The sequence below is a fragment of the Notolepis coatsorum genome (assembly GCF_963971535.1).
Source record: "Notolepis coatsorum genome assembly, chromosome: 17".
In the NCBI taxonomy this organism is placed as follows: domain Eukaryota; kingdom Metazoa; phylum Chordata; class Actinopteri; order Aulopiformes; family Paralepididae; genus Notolepis; species Notolepis coatsorum.
Window position 1 is genome coordinate 4,469,089 of NC_140181.1, and position 20,839 is coordinate 4,489,927.

The following is a 20,839-nucleotide window of genomic DNA, read 5'->3' on the forward strand; positions in this document are numbered from 1 at the left end:
TTTGATTGAGGAAAAGCGGCTAATCAAAACAATACACAAATAAGCAGTATTGTGTCAGCCATTAACCTTACAAAAGAGAGTTCAATAGCTTGTTCTGGAGTTGCCCAGGGTCCTGAAGAAGGTTTTAGAATTCCTTAACAATTCATTAATGTAATTTTGGTCCTGTCCTTGGCCATCCTTGCCTAAGCTTTTACTGTAACTGTCCCTAAAATGGCCAACGATAAATGTCCTTTAACCCTCCTTTTCCTGTTGCCGTGATTCTCAGAGTAATAGACAGGCTAAATGAAACATAAGGAAGAACACAAATTATAAATATCTAGTGAAACGTGCAAGAAAGGTCCATTGTAAACAATTGGAACTCAACCGACTTGCTTGATAGAGTTTGAATTGACATTTCCCTTTTTAGTTTCTTTTGTAGGAAACGAAATGCTAGTTCCCGCCCGGTTTCGAACCGGGGACCTTTCGCGTGTGAGGCGAACGTGATAACCACTACACTACAGGAACTGCTCTGGTATTCTTTTTGATTGAGGAAAAGCGGCTAATCAAAACAATACACAAATAAGCAGTATTGTGTCAGCCATTAACCTTACAAAAGAGAGTTCAATAGCTTGTTCCGGAGTTGCCCAGGGTCCTGGAGAAGGTTTTAGAATTCCTTAACAATTCATTAATGTAATTTTGGTCCTGTCCTTGGCCCTCCTTGCCTAAGCTTTTACTGTAACTGTCCCTAAAATGGCCAACGATAAATGTCCTTTAACCCTCCTTTTCCTGTTGCCGTGATTCTCAGAGTAATAGACAGGCTAAATGAAACATAAGGAAGAACACAAATTATAAATATCTAGTGAAACGTGCAAGAAAGGTCCATTGTAAACAATTGGAACTCAGCCGACTTGCTTGATAGAGTTTGAATTGACATTTCCCTTTTTAGTTTCTTTTGTAGGAAACGAAATGCTAGTTCCCGCCCGGTTTCGAACCGGGGACCTTTCGCGTGTGAGGCGAACGTGATAACCACTACACTACAGGAACTGCTCTGGTATTAATTTTGATTGAGGAAAAGCGGCTAATCAAAACAATTCACAAATAAGCAGTATTGTGTCAGCCATTAACCTTACAAAAGAGAGTTCAATAGCTTGTTCTGGAGTTGCCCAGGGTCCTGAAGAAGGTTTTAGAATTCCTTAACAATTCATTAATGTAATTTTGGTCCTGTCCTTGGCCATCCTTGCCTAAGCTTTTACTGTAACTGTCCCTAAAATGGCCAACGATAAATGTCCTTTAACCCTCCTTTTCCTGTTGCCGTGATTCTCAGAGTAATAGACAGGCTAAATGAAACATAAGGAAGAACACAAATTATAAATATCTAGTGAAACGTGCAAGAAAGGTCCATTGTAAACAATTGGAACTCAGCCCACTTCCTTGATAGAGTTTGAATTGACTTTTCCCTTTTTAGTTTCTTTTGTAGGAAACGAAATGCTAGTTCCCGCCCGGTTTCGAACCGGGGACCTTTCGCGTGTGAGGCGAACGTGATAACCACTACACTACAGGAACTGCTCTGGTATTCTTTTTGATTGAGGAAAAGCGGCTAATCAAAACAATACACAAATAAGCAGTATTGTGTCAGCCATTAACCTTACAAAAGAGAGTTCAATAGCTTGTTCCGGAGTTGCCCAGGGTCCTGGAGAAGGTTTTAGAATTCCTTAACAATTCATTAATGTAATTTTGGTCCTGTCCTTGGCCCTCCTTGCCTAAGCTTTTACTGTAACTGTCCCTAAAATGGCCAACGATAAATGTCCTTTAACCCTCTTTTTCCTGTTGCCGTGATTCTCAGAGTAATAGACAGGCTAAATGAAACATAAGGAAGAACACAAATTATAAATATCTAGTGAAACGTGCAAGAAAGGTCCATTGTAAACAATTGGAACTCAGCCCACTTCCTTGATAGAGTTTGAATTGACTTTTCCCTTTTTAGTTTCTTTTGTAGGAAACGAAATGCTAGTTCCCGCCCGGTTTCGAACCGGGGACCTTTCGCGTGTGAGGCGAACGTGATAACCACTACACTACAGGAACTGCTCTGGTATTCTTTTTGATTGAGGAAAAGCGGCTAATCAAAACAATACACAAATAAGCAGTATTGTGTCAGCCATTAACCTTACAAAAGAGAGTTCAATAGCTTGTTCTGGAGTTGCCCAGGGTCCTGGAGAAGGTTTTAGAATTCCTTAACAATTCATTAATGTAATTTTGGTCCTGTCCTTGGCCCTCCTTGCCTAAGCTTTTACTGTAACTGTCCCTAAAATGGCCAACGATAAATGTCCTTTAACCCTCCTTTTCCTGTTGCCGTGATTCTCAGAGTAATAGACAGGCTAAATGAAACATAAGGAAGAACACAAATGATAAATATCTAGTGAAACGTGCAAGAAAGGTCCATTTGAAACAATTGGAACTCAGCCAACTTCCTTGATAGAGTTTGAATTGACTTTTCCCTTTTCAGTTTCTTTTGTAGGAAACAAAATGCTAGTGCCCGCCCGGTTTCAAACCGGGGACCTTTCGCGTGTAAGGCGAACGTGATAACCACTACACTACAGGAACTGCACTGGCATTGTTTTTGATTGAGAAAAAAGCGGCTTATCAAAACAATACACGAAATAAGCAGTATTGTGTCAGCGATTAACCTTACAAAAGAGAGTTCAATAGCTTGTTCCGGAGTTGCCCAGGGTCCTGGAGAAGGTTTTAGAATTCCTTAACAATTCATTAATGTAATTTTGGTCCTGTCCTTGGCCCTCCTTGCCTAAGCTTTTACTGTAACTGTCCCTAAAATGGCCAACGATAAATGTCCTTTAACCCTCCTTTTCCTGTTGCCGTGATTCTCAGAGTAATAGACAGGCTAAATGAAACATAAGGAAGAACACAAATTATAAATATCTAGTGAAACGTGCAAGAAAGGTCCATTGTAAACAATTGGAACTCAGCCCACTTCCTTGATAGAGTTTGAATTGACTTTTCCCTTTTCAGTTTCTTTTGTAGGAAACGAAATGCTAGTTCCCGCCCGGTTTCGAACCGGGGACCTTTCGCGTGTTAGGCGAACGTGATAACCACTACACTACAGGAACTGCACTGGCATTGTTTTTGATTGAGAAAAAAGCGGCTTATCAAAACAATACACGAAATAAGCAGTATTGTGTCAGCGATTAACCTTACAAAAGAGAGTTCAATAGCTTGTTCTGGAGTTGCCCAGGGTCCTGGAGAAGGTTTTAGAATTCCTTAACAATTCATTAATGTAATTTTGGTCCTGTCCTTGGCCCTCCTTGCCTAAGCTTTTACTGTAACTGTCCCTAAAATGGCCAACGATAAATGTCCTTTAACCCTCCTTTTCCTGTTGCCGTGATTCTCAGAGTAATAGACAGGCTAAATGAAACATAAGGAAGAACACAAATTATAAATATCTAGTGAAACGTGCAAGAAAGGTCCATTGTAAACAATTGGAACTCAGCCGACTTGCTTGATAGAGTTTGAATTGACATTTCCCTTTTTAGTTTCTTTTGTAGGAAACGAAATGCTAGTTCCCGCCCGGTTTCGAACCGGGGACCTTTCGCGTGTGAGGCAAACGTGATAACCACTACACTACAGGAACTGCTCTGGTATTAATTTTGATTGAGGAAAAGCGGCTAATCAAAACAATACACAAATAAGCAGTATTGTGTCAGCCATTAACCTTACAAAAGAGAGTTCAATAGCTTGTTCTGGAGTTGCCCAGGGTCCTGAAGAAGGTTTTAGAATTCCTTAACAATTCATTAATGTAATTTTGGTCCTGTCCTTGGCCATCCTTGCCTAAGCTTTTACTGTAACTGTCCCTAAAATGGCCAACGATAAATGTCCTTTAACCCTCCTTTTCCTGTTGCCGTGATTCTCAGAGTAATAGACAGGCTAAATGAAACATAAGGAAGAACACAAATTATAAATATCTAGTGAAACGTGCAAGAAAGGTCCATTGTAAACAATTGGAACTCAACCGACTTGCTTGATAGAGTTTGAATTGACATTTCCCTTTTTAGTTTCTTTTGTAGGAAACGAAATGCTAGTTCCCGCCCGGTTTCGAACCGGGGACCTTTCGCGTGTGAGGCGAACGTGATAACCACTACACTACAGGAACTGCTCTGGTATTCTTTTTGATTGAGGAAAAGCGGCTAATCAAAACAATACACAAATAAGCAGTATTGTGTCAGCCATTAACCTTACAAAAGAGAGTTCAATAGCTTGTTCCGGAGTTGCCCAGGGTCCTGGAGAAGGTTTTAGAATTCCTTAACAATTCATTAATGTAATTTTGGTCCTGTCCTTGGCCCTCCTTGCCTAAGCTTTTACTGTAACTGTCCCTAAAATGGCCAACGATAAATGTCCTTTAACCCTCCTTTTCCTGTTGCCGTGATTCTCAGAGTAATAGACAGGCTAAATGAAACATAAGGAAGAACACAAATTATAAATATCTAGTGAAACGTGCAAGAAAGGTCCATTGTAAACAATTGGAACTCAGCCGACTTGCTTGATAGAGTTTGAATTGACATTTCCCTTTTTAGTTTCTTTTGTAGGAAACGAAATGCTAGTTCCCGCCCGGTTTCGAACCGGGGACCTTTCGCGTGTGAGGCGAACGTGATAACCACTACACTACAGGAACTGCTCTGGTATTAATTTTGATTGAGGAAAAGCGGCTAATCAAAACAATTCACAAATAAGCAGTATTGTGTCAGCCATTAACCTTACAAAAGAGAGTTCAATAGCTTGTTCTGGAGTTGCCCAGGGTCCTGAAGAAGGTTTTAGAATTCCTTAACAATTCATTAATGTAATTTTGGTCCTGTCCTTGGCCATCCTTGCCTAAGCTTTTACTGTAACTGTCCCTAAAATGGCCAACGATAAATGTCCTTTAACCCTCCTTTTCCTGTTGCCGTGATTCTCAGAGTAATAGACAGGCTAAATGAAACATAAGGAAGAACACAAATTATAAATATCTAGTGAAACGTGCAAGAAAGGTCCATTGTAAACAATTGGAACTCAGCCCACTTCCTTGATAGAGTTTGAATTGACTTTTCCCTTTTTAGTTTCTTTTGTAGGAAACGAAATGCTAGTTCCCGCCCGGTTTCGAACCGGGGACCTTTCGCGTGTGAGGCGAACGTGATAACCACTACACTACAGGAACTGCTCTGGTATTCTTTTTGATTGAGGAAAAGCGGCTAATCAAAACAATACACAAATAAGCAGTATTGTGTCAGCCATTAACCTTACAAAAGAGAGTTCAATAGCTTGTTCCGGAGTTGCCCAGGGTCCTGGAGAAGGTTTTAGAATTCCTTAACAATTCATTAATGTAATTTTGGTCCTGTCCTTGGCCCTCCTTGCCTAAGCTTTTACTGTAACTGTCCCTAAAATGGCCAACGATAAATGTCCTTTAACCCTCTTTTTCCTGTTGCCGTGATTCTCAGAGTAATAGACAGGCTAAATGAAACATAAGGAAGAACACAAATTATAAATATCTAGTGAAACGTGCAAGAAAGGTCCATTGTAAACAATTGGAACTCAGCCCACTTCCTTGATAGAGTTTGAATTGACTTTTCCCTTTTTAGTTTCTTTTGTAGGAAACGAAATGCTAGTTCCCGCCCGGTTTCGAACCGGGGACCTTTCGCGTGTGAGGCGAACGTGATAACCACTACACTACAGGAACTGCTCTGGTATTCTTTTTGATTGAGGAAAAGCGGCTAATCAAAACAATACACAAATAAGCAGTATTGTGTCAGCCATTAACCTTACAAAAGAGAGTTCAATAGCTTGTTCCGGAGTTGCCCAGGGTCCTGGAGAAGGTTTTAGAATTCCTTAACAATTCATTAATGTAATTTTGGTCCTGTCCTTGGCCCTCCTTGCCTAAGCTTTTACTGTAACTGTCCCTAAAATGGCCAACGATAAATGTCCTTTAACCCTCCTTTTCCTGTTGCCGTGATTCTCAGAGTAATAGACAGGCTAAATGAAACATAAGGAAGAACACAAATGATAAATATCTAGTGAAACGTGCAAGAAAGGTCCATTTGAAACAATTGGAACTCAGCCAACTTCCTTGATAGAGTTTGAATTGACTTTTCCCTTTTCAGTTTCTTTTGTAGGAAACAAAATGCTAGTACCCGCCCGGTTTCGAACCGGGGACCTTTCGCATGTAAGGCGAACGTGATAACCACTACACTACAGGAACTACACTGGCATTGTTTTTGATTGAGAAAAAAGCGGCTTATCAAAACAATACACGAAATAAGCAGTATTGTGTCAGCGATTAACCTTACAAAAGAGAGTTCAATAGCTTGTTCCGGAGTTGCCCAGGGTCCTGGAGAAGGTTTTAGAATTCCTTAACAATTCATTAATGTAATTTTGGTCCTGTCCTTGGCCCTCCTTGCCTAAGCTTTTACTGTAACTGTCCCTAAAATGGCCAACGATAAATGTCCTTTAACCCTCCTTTTCCTGTTGCCGTGATTCTCAGAGTAATAGACAGGCTAAATGAAACATAAGGAAGAACACAAATTATAAATATCTAGTGAAACGTGCAAGAAAGGTCCATTGTAAACAATTGGAACTCAGCCCACTTCCTTGATAGAGTTTGAATTGACTTTTCCCTTTTCAGTTTCTTTTGTAGGAAACGAAATGCTAGTTCCCGCCCGGTTTCGAACCGGGGACCTTTCGCGTGTTAGGCGAACGTGATAACCACTACACTACAGGAACTGCACTGGCATTGTTTTTGATTGAGAAAAAAGCGGCTTATCAAAACAATACACGAAATAAGCAGTATTGTGTCAGCGATTAACCTTACAAAAGAGAGTTCAATAGCTTGTTCTGGAGTTGCCCAGGGTCCTGGAGAAGGTTTTAGAATTCCTTAACAATTCATTAATGTAATTTTGGTCCTGTCCTTGGCCCTCCTTGCCTAAGCTTTTACTGTAACTGTCCCTAAAATGGCCAACGATAAATGTCCTTTAACCCTCCTTTTCCTGTTGCCGTGATTCTCAGAGTAATAGACAGGCTAAATGAAACATAAGGAAGAACACAAATTATAAATATCTAGTGAAACGTGCAAGAATGGTCCATTGTAAACAATTGGAACTCAGCCGACTTGCTTGATAGAGTTTGAATTGACATTTCCCTTTTTAGTTTCTTTTGTAGGAAACGAAATGCTAGTTCCCGCCCGGTTTCGAACCGGGGACCTTTCGCGTGTGAGGCGAACGTGATAACCACTACACTACAGGAACTGCTCTGGTATTCATTTTGATTGAGGAAAAGCGGCTAATCAAAACAATACACAAATAAGCAGTATTGTGTCAGCCATTAACCTTACAAAAGAGAGTTCAATAGCTTGTTCCGGAGTTGCCCAGGGTCCTGGAGAAGGTTTTAGAATTCCTTAACAATTCATTAATGTAATTTTGGTCCTGTCCTTGGCCCTCCTTGCCTAAGCTTTTACTGTAACTGTCCCTAAAATGGCCAACGATAAATGTCCTTTAACCCTCCTTTTCCTGTTGCCGTGATTCTCAGAGTAATAGACAGGCTAAATGAAACATAAGGAAGAACACAAATTATAAATATCTAGTGAAACGTGCAAGAAAGGTCCATTGTAAACAATTGGAACTAAGCCGACTTGCTTGATAGAGTTTGAATTGACATTTCCCTTTTTAGTTTCTTTTGTAGGAAACGAAATGCTAGTTCCCGCCCGGTTTCGAACCGGGGACCTTTCGCGTGTGAGGCGAACGTGATAACCACTACACTACAGAAACTGCTCTGGTATTAATTTTGATTGAGGAAAAGCGGCTAATCAAAACAATACACAAATAAGCAGTATTGTGTCAGCCATTAACCTTACAAAAGAGAGTTCAATAGCTTGTTCTGGAGTTGCCCAGGGTCCTGAAGAAGGTTTTAGAATTCCTTAACAATTCATTAATGTAATTTTGGTCCTGTCCTTGGCCATCCTTGCCTAAGCTTTTACTGTAACTGTCCCTAAAATGGCCAACGATAAATGTCCTTTAACCCTCCTTTTCCTGTTGCCGTGATTCTCAGAGTAATAGACAGGCTAAATGAAACATAAGGAAGAACACAAATTATAAATATCTAGTGAAACGTGCAAGAAAGGTCCATTGTAAACAATTGGAACTCAGCCCACTTCCTTGATAGAGTTTGAATTGACTTTTCCCTTTTTAGTTTCTTTTGTAGGAAACGAAATGCTAGTTCCCGCCCGGTTTCGAACCGGGGACCTTTCGCGTGTGAGGCGAACGTGATAACCACTACACTACAGGAACTGCTCTGGTATTCTTTTTGATTGAGGAAAAGCGGCTAATCAAAACAATACACAAATAAGCAGTATTGTGTCAGCCATTAACCTTACAAAAGAGAGTTCAATAGCTTGTTCCGGAGTTGCCCAGGGTCCTGGAGAAGGTTTTAGAATTCCTTAACAATTCATTAATGTAATTTTGGTCCTGTCCTTGGCCCTCCTTGCCTAAGCTTTTACTGTAACTGTCCCTAAAATGGCCAACGATAAATGTCCTTTAACCCTCCTTTTCCTGTTGCCGTGATTCTCAGAGTAATAGACAGGCTAAATGAAACATAAGGAAGAACACAAATTATAAATATCTAGTGAAACGTGCAAGAAAGGTCCATTGTAAACAATTGGAACTCAGCCCACTTCCTTGATAGAGTTTGAATTGACATTTCCCTTTTTAGTTTCTTTTGTAGGAAACGAAATGCTAGTTCCCGCCCGGTTTCGAACCGGGGACCTTTTGCGTGTGAGGCGAACGTGATAACCACTACACTACAGGAACTGCTCTGGTATTAATTTTGATTGAGGAAAAGCGGCTAATCAAAACAATACACAAATAAGCAGTATTGTGTCAGCCATTAACCTTACAAAAGAGAGTTCAATAGCTTGTTCTGGAGTTGCCCAGGGTCCTGAAGAAGGTTTTAGAATTCCTTAACAATTCATTAATGTAATTTTGGTCCTGTCCTTGGCCATCCTTGCCTAAGCTTTTACTGTAACTGTCCCTAAAATGGCCAACGATAAATGTCCTTTAACCCTCCTTTTCCTGTTGCCGTGATTCTCAGAGTAATAGACAGGCTAAATGAAACATAAGGAAGAACACAAATGATAAATATCTAGTGAAACGTGCAAGAAAGGTCCATTTGAAACAATTGGAACTCAGCCAACTTCCTTGATAGAGTTTGAATTGACTTTTCCCTTTTCAGTTTCTTTTGTAGGAAACAAAATGCTAGTTCCCGCCCGGTTTCGAACCGGGGACCTTTCGCGTGTAAGGCGAACGTGATAACCACTACACTACAGGAACTACACTGGCATTGTTTTTGATTGAGAAAAAAGCGGCTTATCAAAACAATACATGAAATAAGCAGTATTGTGTCAGCGATTAACCTTACAAAAGAGAGTTCAATAGCTTGTTCCGGAGTTGCCCAGGGTCCTGGAGAAGGTTTTAGAATTCCTTAACAATTCATTAATGTAATTTTGGTCCTGTCCTTGGCCCTCCTTGCCTAAGCTTTTACTGTAACTGTCCCTAAAATGGCCAACGATAAATGTCCTTTAACCCTCCTTTTCCTGTTGCCGTGATTCTCAGAGTAATAGACAGGCTAAATGAAACATAAGGAAGAACACAAACTATAAATATCTAGTGAAACGTGCAAGAAAGGTCCATTGTAAACAATTGGAACTCAGCCCACTTCCTTGATAGAGTTTGAATTGACTTTTCCCTTTTTAGTTTCTTTTGTAGGAAACAAAATGCTAGTTCCCGCCCGGTTTCGAACCGGGGACCTTTCGCGTGTGAGGCAAACGTGATAACCACTACACTACAGGAACTGCTCTGTTATTCTTTTTAATTGAGGAAAAGCGGCTAATCAAAACAATACACAAATAAGCAGTATTGTGTCAGCCATTAACCTTACAAAAGAGAGTTCAATAGCTTGTTCCGGAGTTGCCCAGGGTCCTGGAGAAGGTTTTAGAATTCCTTAACAATTCATTAATGTAATTTTGGTCCTGTCCTTGGCCCTCCTTGCCTAAGCTTTTACTGTAACTGTCCCTAAAATGGCCAACGATAAATGTCCTTTAACCCTCCTTTTCCTGTTGCCGTGATTCTCAGAGTAATAGACAGGCTAAATGAAACATAAGGAAGAACACAAATTATAAATATCTAGTGAAACGTGCAAGAAAGGTCCATTTGAAACAATTGGAACTCAGCCAACTTCCTTGATAGAGTTTGAATTGACTTTTCCCTTTTCAGTTTCTTTTGTAGGAAACAAAATGCTAGTGCCCGCCCGGTTTCGAACCGGGGACCTTTCGCGTGTTAGGCGAACGTGATAACCACTACACTACAGGAACTGCACTGGCATTGTTTTTGATTGAGAAAAAAGCGGCTTATCAAAACAATACACGAAATAAGCAGTATTGTGTCAGCGATTAACCTTACAAAAGAGAGTTCAATAGCTTGTTCTGGAGTTGCCCAGGGTCCTGGAGAAGGTTTTAGAATTCCTTAACAATTCATTAATGTAATTTTGGTCCTGTCCTTGGCCCTCCTTGCCTAAGCTTTTACTGTAACTGTCCCTAAAATGGCCAACGATAAATGTCCTTTAACCCTCCTTTTCCTGTTGCCGTGATTCTCAGAGTAATAGACAGGCTAAATGAAACATAAGGAAGAACACAAATGATAAATATCTAGTGAAACGTGCAAGAAAGGTCCATTTGAAACAATTGGAACTCAGCCAACTTCCTTGATAGAGTTTGAATTGACTTTTCCCTTTTCAGTTTCTTTTGTAGGAAACAAAATGCTAGTGCCCGCCCGGTTTCGAACCGGGGACCTTTCGCGTGTAAGGCGAACGTGATAACCACTACACTACAGGAACTACACTGGCATTGTTTTTGATTGAGAAAAAAGCGGCTTATCAAAACAATACACGAAATAAGCAGTATTGTGTCAGCGATTAACCTTACAAAAGAGAGTTCAATAGCTTGTTCCGGAGTTGCCCAGGGTCCTGGAGAAGGTTTTAGAATTCCTTAACAATTCATTAATGTAATTTTGGTCCTGTCCTTGGCCCTCCTTGCCTAAGCTTTTACTGTAACTGTCCCTAAAATGGCCAACGATAAATGTCCTTTAACCCTCCTTTTCCTGTTGCCGTGATTCTCAGAGTAATAGACAGGCTAAATGAAACATAAGGAAGAACACAAATTATAAATATCTAGTGAAACGTGCAAGAAAGGTCCATTGTAAACAATTGGAACTCAGCCCACTTCCTTGATAGAGTTTGAATTGACTTTTCCCTTTTCAGTTTCTTTTGTAGGAAACGAAATGCTAGTTCCCGCCCGGTTTCGAACCGGGGACCTTTCGCGTGTTAGGCGAACGTGATAACCACTACACTACAGGAACTGCACTGGCATTGTTTTTGATTGAGAAAAAAGCGGCTTATCAAAACAATACACGAAATAAGCAGTATTGTGTCAGCGATTAACCTTACAAAAGAGAGTTCAATAGCTTGTTCTGGAGTTGCCCAGGGTCCTGGAGAAGGTTTTAGAATTCCTTAACAATTCATTAATGTAATTTTGGTCCTGTCCTTGGCCCTCCTTGCCTAAGCTTTTACTGTAACTGTCCCTAAAATGGCCAACGATAAATGTCCTTTAACCCTCCTTTTCCTGTTGCCGTGATTCTCAGAGTAATAGACAGGCTAAATGAAACATAAGGAAGAACACAAATGATAAATATCTAGTGAAACGTGCAAGAAAGGTCCATTTGAAACAATTGGAACTCAGCCAACTTCCTTGATAGAGTTTGAATTGACTTTTCCCTTTTCAGTTTCTTTTGTAGGAAACAAAATGCTAGTGCCCGCCCGGTTTCGAACCGGGGACCTTTCGCATGTAAGGCGAACGTGATAACCACTACACTACAGGAACTACACTGGCATTGTTTTTGATTGAGAAAAAAGCGGCTTATCAAAACAATACACGAAATAAGCAGTATTGTGTCAGCGATTAACCTTACAAAAGAGAGTTCAATAGCTTGTTCCGGAGTTGCCCAGGGTCCTGGAGAAGGTTTTAGAATTCCTTAACAATTCATTAATGTAATTTTGGTCCTGTCCTTGGCCCTCCTTGCCTAAGCTTTTACTGTAACTGTCCCTAAAATGGCCAACGATAAATGTCCTTTAACCCTCCTTTTCCTGTTGCCGTGATTCTCAGAGTAATAGACAGGCTAAATGAAACATAAGGAAGAACACAAATTATAAATATCTAGTGAAACGTGCAAGAAAGGTCCATTGTAAACAATTGGAACTCAGCCCACTTCCTTGATAGAGTTTGAATTGACTTTTCCCTTTTCAGTTTCTTTTGTAGGAAACGAAATGCTAGTTCCCGCCCGGTTTCGAACCGGGGACCTTTCGCGTGTTAGGCGAACGTGATAACCACTACACTACAGGAACTGCACTGGCATTGTTTTTGATTGAGAAAAAAGCGGCTTATCAAAACAATACACGAAATAAGCAGTATTGTGTCAGCGATTAACCTTACAAAAGAGAGTTCAATAGCTTGTTCTGGAGTTGCCCAGGGTCCTGGAGAAGGTTTTAGAATTCCTTAACAATTCATTAATGTAATTTTGGTCCTGTCCTTGGCCCTCCTTGCCTAAGCTTTTACTGTAACTGTCCCTAAAATGGCCAACGATAAATGTCCTTTAACCCTCCTTTTCCTGTTGCCGTGATTCTCAGAGTAATAGACAGGCTAAATGAAACATAAGGAAGAACACAAATTATAAATATCTAGTGAAACGTGCAAGAATGGTCCATTGTAAACAATGTGAACTCAGCCGACTTGCTTGATAGAGTTTGAATTGACATTTCCCTTTTTAGTTTCTTTTGTAGGAAACGAAATGCTAGTTCCCGCCCGGTTTCGAACCGGGGACCTTTCGCGTGTGAGGCGAACGTGATAACCACTACACTACAGGAACTGCTCTGGTATTCATTTTGATTGAGGAAAAGCGGCTAATCAAAACAATACACAAATAAGCAGTATTGTGTCAGCCATTAACCTTACAAAAGAGAGTTCAATAGCTTGTTCCGGAGTTGCCCAGGGTCCTGGAGAAGGTTTTAGAATTCCTTAACAATTCATTAATGTAATTTTGGTCCTGTCCTTGGCCCTCCTTGCCTAAGCTTTTACTGTAACTGTCCCTAAAATGGCCAACGATAAATGTCCTTTAACCCTCCTTTTCCTGTTGCCGTGATTCTCAGAGTAATAGACAGGCTAAATGAAACATAAGGAAGAACACAAATTATAAATATCTAGTGAAACGTGCAAGAAAGGTCCATTGTAAACAATTGGAACTCAGCCGACTTGCTTGATAGAGTTTGAATTGACATTTCCCTTTTTAGTTTCTTTTGTAGGAAACGAAATGCTAGTTCCCGCCCGGTTTCGAACCGGGGACCTTTCGCGTGTGAGGCGAACGTGATAACCACTACACTACAGAAACTGCTCTGGTATTAATTTTGATTGAGGAAAAGCGGCTAATCAAAACAATACACAAATAAGCAGTATTGTGTCAGCCATTAACCTTACAAAAGAGAGTTCAATAGCTTGTTCTGGAGTTGCCCAGGGTCCTGAAGAAGGTTTTAGAATTCCTTAACAATTCATTAATGTAATTTTGGTCCTGTCCTTGGCCATCCTTGCCTAAGCTTTTACTGTAACTGTCCCTAAAATGGCCAACGATAAATGTCCTTTAACCCTCCTTTTCCTGTTGCCGTGATTCTCAGAGTAATAGACAGGCTAAATGAAACATAAGGAAGAACACAAATTATAAATATCTAGTGAAACGTGCAAGAAAGGTCCATTGTAAACAATTGGAACTCAGCCCACTTCCTTGATAGAGTTTGAATTGACTTTTCCCTTTTTAGTTTCTTTTGTAGGAAACGAAATGCTAGTTCCCGCCCGGTTTCGAACCGGGGACCTTTCGCGTGTGAGGCGAACGTGATAACCACTACACTACAGGAACTGCTCTGGTATTCTTTTTGATTGAGGAAAAGCGGCTAATCAAAACAATACACAAATAAGCAGTATTGTGTCAGCCATTAACCTTACAAAAGAGAGTTCAATAGCTTGTTCCGGAGTTGCCCAGGGTCCTGGAGAAGGTTTTAGAATTCCTTAACAATTCATTAATGTAATTTTGGTCCTGTCCTTGGCCCTCCTTGCCTAAGCTTTTACTGTAACTGTCCCTAAAATGGCCAACGATAAATGTCCTTTAACCCTCCTTTTCCTGTTGCCGTGATTCTCAGAGTAATAGACAGGCTAAATGAAACATAAGGAAGAACACAAATTATAAATATCTAGTGAAACGTGCAAGAAAGGTCCATTGTAAACAATTGGAACTCAGCCCACTTCCTTGATAGAGTTTGAATTGACATTTCCCTTTTTAGTTTCTTTTGTAGGAAACGAAATGCTAGTTCCCGCCCGGTTTCGAACCGGGGACCTTTTGCGTGTGAGGCGAACGTGATAACCACTACACTACAGGAACTGCTCTGGTATTAATTTTGATTGAGGAAAAGCGGCTAATCAAAACAATACACAAATAAGCAGTATTGTGTCAGCCATTAACCTTACAAAAGAGAGTTCAATAGCTTGTTCTGGAGTTGCCCAGGGTCCTGAAGAAGGTTTTAGAATTCCTTAACAATTCATTAATGTAATTTTGGTCCTGTCCTTGGCCATCCTTGCCTAAGCTTTTACTGTAACTGTCCCTAAAATGGCCAACGATAAATGTCCTTTAACCCTCCTTTTCCTGTTGCCGTGATTCTCAGAGTAATAGACAGGCTAAATGAAACATAAGGAAGAACACAAATGATAAATATCTAGTGAAACGTGCAAGAAAGGTCCATTTGAAACAATTGGAACTCAGCCAACTTCCTTGATAGAGTTTGAATTGACTTTTCCCTTTTCAGTTTCTTTTGTAGGAAACAAAATGCTAGTTCCCGCCCGGTTTTGAACCGGGGACCTTTCGCGTGTAAGGCGAACGTGATAACCACTACACTACAGGAACTACACTGGCATTGTTTTTGATTGAGAAAAAAGCGGCTTATCAAAACAATACATGAAATAAGCAGTATTGTGTCAGCGATTAACCTTACAAAAGAGAGTTCAATAGCTTGTTCCGGAGTTGCCCAGGGTCCTGGAGAAGGTTTTAGAATTCCTTAACAATTCATTAATGTAATTTTGGTCCTGTCCTTGGCCCTCCTTGCCTAAGCTTTTACTGTAACTGTCCCTAAAATGGCCAACGATAAATGTCCTTTAACCCTCCTTTTCCTGTTGCCGTGATTCTCAGAGTAATAGACAGGCTAAATGAAACATAAGGAAGAACACAAACTATAAATATCTAGTGAAACGTGCAAGAAAGGTCCATTGTAAACAATTGGAACTCAGCCCACTTCCTTGATAGAGTTTGAATTGACTTTTCCCTTTTTAGTTTCTTTTGTAGGAAACGAAATGCTAGTTCCCGCCCGGTTTCGAACCGGGGACCTTTCGCGTGTGAGGCAAACGTGATAACCACTACACTACAGGAACTGCTCTGTTATTCTTTTTAATTGAGGAAAAGCGGCTAATCAAAACAATACACAAATAAGCAGTATTGTGTCAGCCATTAACCTTACAAAAGAGAGTTCAATAGCTTGTTCCGGAGTTGCCCAGGGTCCTGGAGAAGGTTTTAGAATTCCTTAACAATTCATTAATGTAATTTTGGTCCTGTCCTTGGCCCTCCTTGCCTAAGCTTTTACTGTAACTGTCCCTAAAATGGCCAACGATAAATGTCCTTTAACCCTCCTTTTCCTGTTGCCGTGATTCTCAGAGTAATAGACAGGCTAAATGAAACATAAGGAAGAACACAAATTATAAATATCTAGTGAAACGTGCAAGAAAGGTCCATTTGAAACAATTGGAACTCAGCCAACTTCCTTGATAGAGTTTGAATTGACTTTTCCCTTTTCAGTTTCTTTTGTAGGAAACAAAATGCTAGTGCCCGCCCGGTTTCGAACCGGGGACCTTTCGCGTGTTAGGCGAACGTGATAACCACTACACTACAGGAACTGCACTGGCATTGTTTTTGATTGAGAAAAAAGCGGCTTATCAAAACAATACACGAAATAAGCAGTATTGTGTCAGCGATTAACCTTACAAAAGAGAGTTCAATAGCTTGTTCTGGAGTTGCCCAGGGTCCTGGAGAAGGTTTTAGAATTCCTTAACAATTCATTAATGTAATTTTGGTCCTGTCCTTGGCCCTCCTTGCCTAAGCTTTTACTGTAACTGTCCCTAAAATGGCCAACGATAAATGTCCTTTAACCCTCCTTTTCCTGTTGCCGTGATTCTCAGAGTAATAGACAGGCTAAATGAAACATAAGGAAGAACACAAATGATAAATATCTAGTGAAACGTGCAAGAAAGGTCCATTTGAAACAATTGGAACTCAGCCAACTTCCTTGATAGAGTTTGAATTGACTTTTCCCTTTTCAGTTTCTTTTGTAGGAAACAAAATGCTAGTGCCCGCCCGGTTTCGAACCGGGGACCTTTCGCGTGTAAGGCGAACGTGATAACCACTACACTACAGGAACTACACTGGCATTGTTTTTGATTGAGAAAAAAGCGGCTTATCAAAACAATACACGAAATAAGCAGTATTGTGTCAGCGATTAACCTTACAAAAGAGAGTTCAATAGCTTGTTCCGGAGTTGCCCAGGGTCCTGGAGAAGGTTTTAGAATTCCTTAACAATTCATTAATGTAATTTTGGTCCTGTCCTTGGCCCTCCTTGCCTAAGCTTTTACTGTAACTGTCCCTAAAATGGCCAACGATAAATGTCCTTTAACCCTCCTTTTCCTGTTGCCGTGATTCTCAGAGTAATAGACAGGCTAAATGAAACATAAGGAAGAACACAAATTATAAATATCTAGTGAAACGTGCAAGAAAGGTCCATTGTAAACAATTGGAACTCAGCCCACTTCCTTGATAGAGTTTGAATTGACTTTTCCCTTTTCAGTTTCTTTTGTAGGAAACGAAATGCTAGTTCCCGCCCGGTTTCGAACCGGGGACCTTTCGCGTGTTAGGCGAACGTGATAACCACTACACTACAGGAACTGCACTGGCATTGTTTTTGATTGAGAAAAAAGCGGCTTATCAAAACAATACACGAAATAAGCAGTATTGTGTCAGCGATTAACCTTACAAAAGAGAGTTCAATAGCTTGTTCTGGAGTTGCCCAGGGTCCTGGAGAAGGTTTTAGAATTCCTTAACAATTCATTAATGTAATTTTGGTCCTGTCCTTGGCCCTCCTTGCCTAAGCTTTTACTGTAACTGTCCCTAAAATGGCCAACGATAAATGTCCTTTAACCCTCCTTTTCCTGTTGCCGTGATTCTCAGAGTAATAGACAGGCTAAATGAAACATAAGGAAGAACACAAATTATAAATATCTAGTGAAACGTGCAAGAAAGGTCCATTGTAAACAATTGGAACTCAGCCGACTTGCTTGATAGAGTTTGAATTGACATTTCCCTTTTTAGTTTCTTTTGTAGGAAACGAAATGCTAGTTCCCGCCCGGTTTCGAACCGGGGACCTTTCGCGTGTGAGGCAAACGTGATAACCACTACACTACAGGAACTGCTCTGGTATTAATTTTGATTGAGGAAAAGCGGCTAATCAAAACAATACACAAATAAGCAGTATTGTGTCAGCCATTAACCTTACAAAAGAGAGTTCAATAGCTTGTTCTGGAGTTGCCCAGGGTCCTGAAGAAGGTTTTAGAATTCCTTAACAATTCATTAATGTAATTTTGGTCCTGTCCTTGGCCATCCTTGCCTAAGCTTTTACTGTAACTGTCCCTAAAATGGCCAACGATAAATGTCCTTTAACCCTCCTTTTCCTGTTGCCGTGATTCTCAGAGTAATAGACAGGCTAAATGAAACATAAGGAAGAACACAAATTATAAATATCTAGTGAAACGTGCAAGAAAGGTCCATTGTAAACAATTGGAACTCAACCGACTTGCTTGATGGAGTTTGAATTGACATTTCCCTTTTTAGTTTCTTTTGTAGGAAACGAAATGCTAGTTCCCGCCCGGTTTCGAACCGGGGACCTTTCGCGTGTGAGGCGAACGTGATAACCACTACACTACAGGAACTGCTCTGGTATTCTTTTTGATTGAGGAAAAGCGGCTAATCAAAACAATACACAAATAAGCAGTATTGTGTCAGCCATTAACCTTACAAAAGAGAGTTCAATAGCTTGTTCCGGAGTTGCCCAGGGTCCTGGAGAAGGTTTTAGAATTCCTTAACAATTCATTAATGTAATTTTGGTCCTGTCCTTGGCCCTCCTTGCCTAAGCTTTTACTGTAACTGTCCCTAAAATGGCCAACGATAAATGTCCTTTAACCCTCCTTTTCCTGTTGCCGTGATTCTCAGAGTAATAGACAGGCTAAATGAAACATAAGGAAGAACACAAATTATAAATATCTAGTGAAACGTGCAAGAAAGGTCCATTGTAAACAATTGGAACTCAGCCGACTTGCTTGATAGAGTTTGAATTGACATTTCCCTTTTTAGTTTCTTTTGTAGGAAACGAAATGCTAGTTCCCGCCCGGTTTCGAACCGGGGACCTTTCGCGTGTGAGGCGAACGTGATAACCACTACACTACAGGAACTGCTCTGGTATTAATTTTGATTGAGGAAAAGCGGCTAATCAAAACAATTCACAAATAAGCAGTATTGTGTCAGCCATTAACCTTACAAAAGAGAGTTCAATAGCTTGTTCTGGAGTTGCCCAGGGTCCTGAAGAAGGTTTTAGAATTCCTTAACAATTCATTAATGTAATTTTGGTCCTGTCCTTGGCCATCCTTGCCTAAGCTTTTACTGTAACTGTCCCTAAAATGGCCAACGATAAATGTCCTTTAACCCTCCTTTTCCTGTTGCCGTGATTCTCAGAGTAATAGACAGGCTAAATGAAACATAAGGAAGAACACAAATTATAAATATCTAGTGAAACGTGCAAGAAAGGTCCATTGTAAACAATTGGAACTCAGCCCACTTCCTTGATAGAGTTTGAATTGACTTTTCCCTTTTTAGTTTCTTTTGTAGGAAACGAAATGCTAGTTCCCGCCCGGTTTCGAACCGGGGACCTTTCGCGTGTGAGGCGAACGTGATAACCACTACACTACAGGAACTGCTCTGGTATTCTTTTTGATTGAGGAAAAGCGGCTAATCAAAACAATACACAAATAAGCAGTATTGTGTCAGCCATTAACCTTACAAAAGAGAGTTCAATAGCTTGTTCCGGAGTTGCCCAGGGTCCTGGAGAAGGTTTTAGAATTCCTTAACAATTCATTAATGTAATTTTGGTCCTGTCCTTGGCCCTCCTTGCCTAAGCTTTTACTGTAACTGTCCCTAAAATGGCCAACGATAAATGTCCTTTAACCCTCCTTTTCCTGTTGCCGTGATTCTCAGAGTAATAGACAGGCTAAATGAAACATAAGGAAGAACACAAATTATAAATATCTAGTGAAACGTGCAAGAAAGGTCCATTGTAAACAATTGGAACTCAGCCCACTTCCTTGATAGAGTTTGAATTGACTTTTCCCTTTTTAGTTTCTTTTGTAGGAAACGAAATGCTAGTTCCCGCCCGGTTTCGAACCGGGGACCTTTCGCGTGTGAGGCGAACGTGATAACCACTACACTACAGGAACTGCTCTGGTATTCTTTTTGATTGAGGAAAAGCGGCTAATCAAAACAATACACAAATAAGCAGTATTGTGTCAGCCATTAACCTTACAAAAGAGAGTTCAATAGCTTGTTCCGGAGTTGCCCAGGGTCCTGGAGAAGGTTTTAGAATTCCTTAACAATTCATTAATGTAATTTTGGTCCTGTCCTTGGCCCTCCTTGCCTAAGCTTTTACTGTAACTGTCCCTAAAATGGCCAACGATAAATGTCCTTTAACCCTCCTTTTCCTGTTGCCGTGATTCTCAGAGTAATAGACAGGCTAAATGAAACATAAGGAAGAACACAAATGATAAATATCTAGTGAAACGTGCAAGAAAGGTCCATTTGAAACAATTGGAACTCAGCCAACTTCCTTGATAGAGTTTGAATTGACTTTTCCCTTTTCAGTTTCTTTTGTAGGAAACAAAATGCTAGTGCCCGCCCGGTTTCGAACCGGGGACCTTTCGCATGTAAGGCGAACGTGATAACCACTACACTACAGGAACTACACTGGCATTGTTTTTGATTGAGAAAAAAGCGGCTTATCAAAACAATACACGAAATAAGCAGTATTGTGTCAGCGATTAACCTTACAAAAGAGAGTTCAATAGCTTGTTCCGGAGTTGCCCAGGGTCCTGGAGAAGGTTTTAGAATTCCTTAACAATTCATTAATGTAATTTTGGTCCTGTCCTTGGCCCTCCTTGCCTAAGCTTTTACTGTAACTGTTCCTAAAATGGCCAACGATAAATGTCCTTTAACCCTCCTTTTCCTGTTGCCGTGATTCTCAGAGTAATAGACAGGCTAAATGAAACATAAGGAAGAACACAAATTATAAATATCTAGTGAAACGTGCAAGAAAGGTCCATTGTAAACAATTGGAACTCAGCCCACTTCCTTGATAGAGTTTGAATTGACTTTTCCCTTTTCAGTTTCTTTTGTAGGAAACGAAATGCTAGTTCCCGCCCGGTTTCGAACCGGGGACCTTTCGCGTGTTAGGCGCACGTGATAACCACTACACTACAGGAACTGCACTGGCATTGTTTTTGATTGAGAAAAAAGCGGCTTATCAAAACAATACACGAAATAAGCAG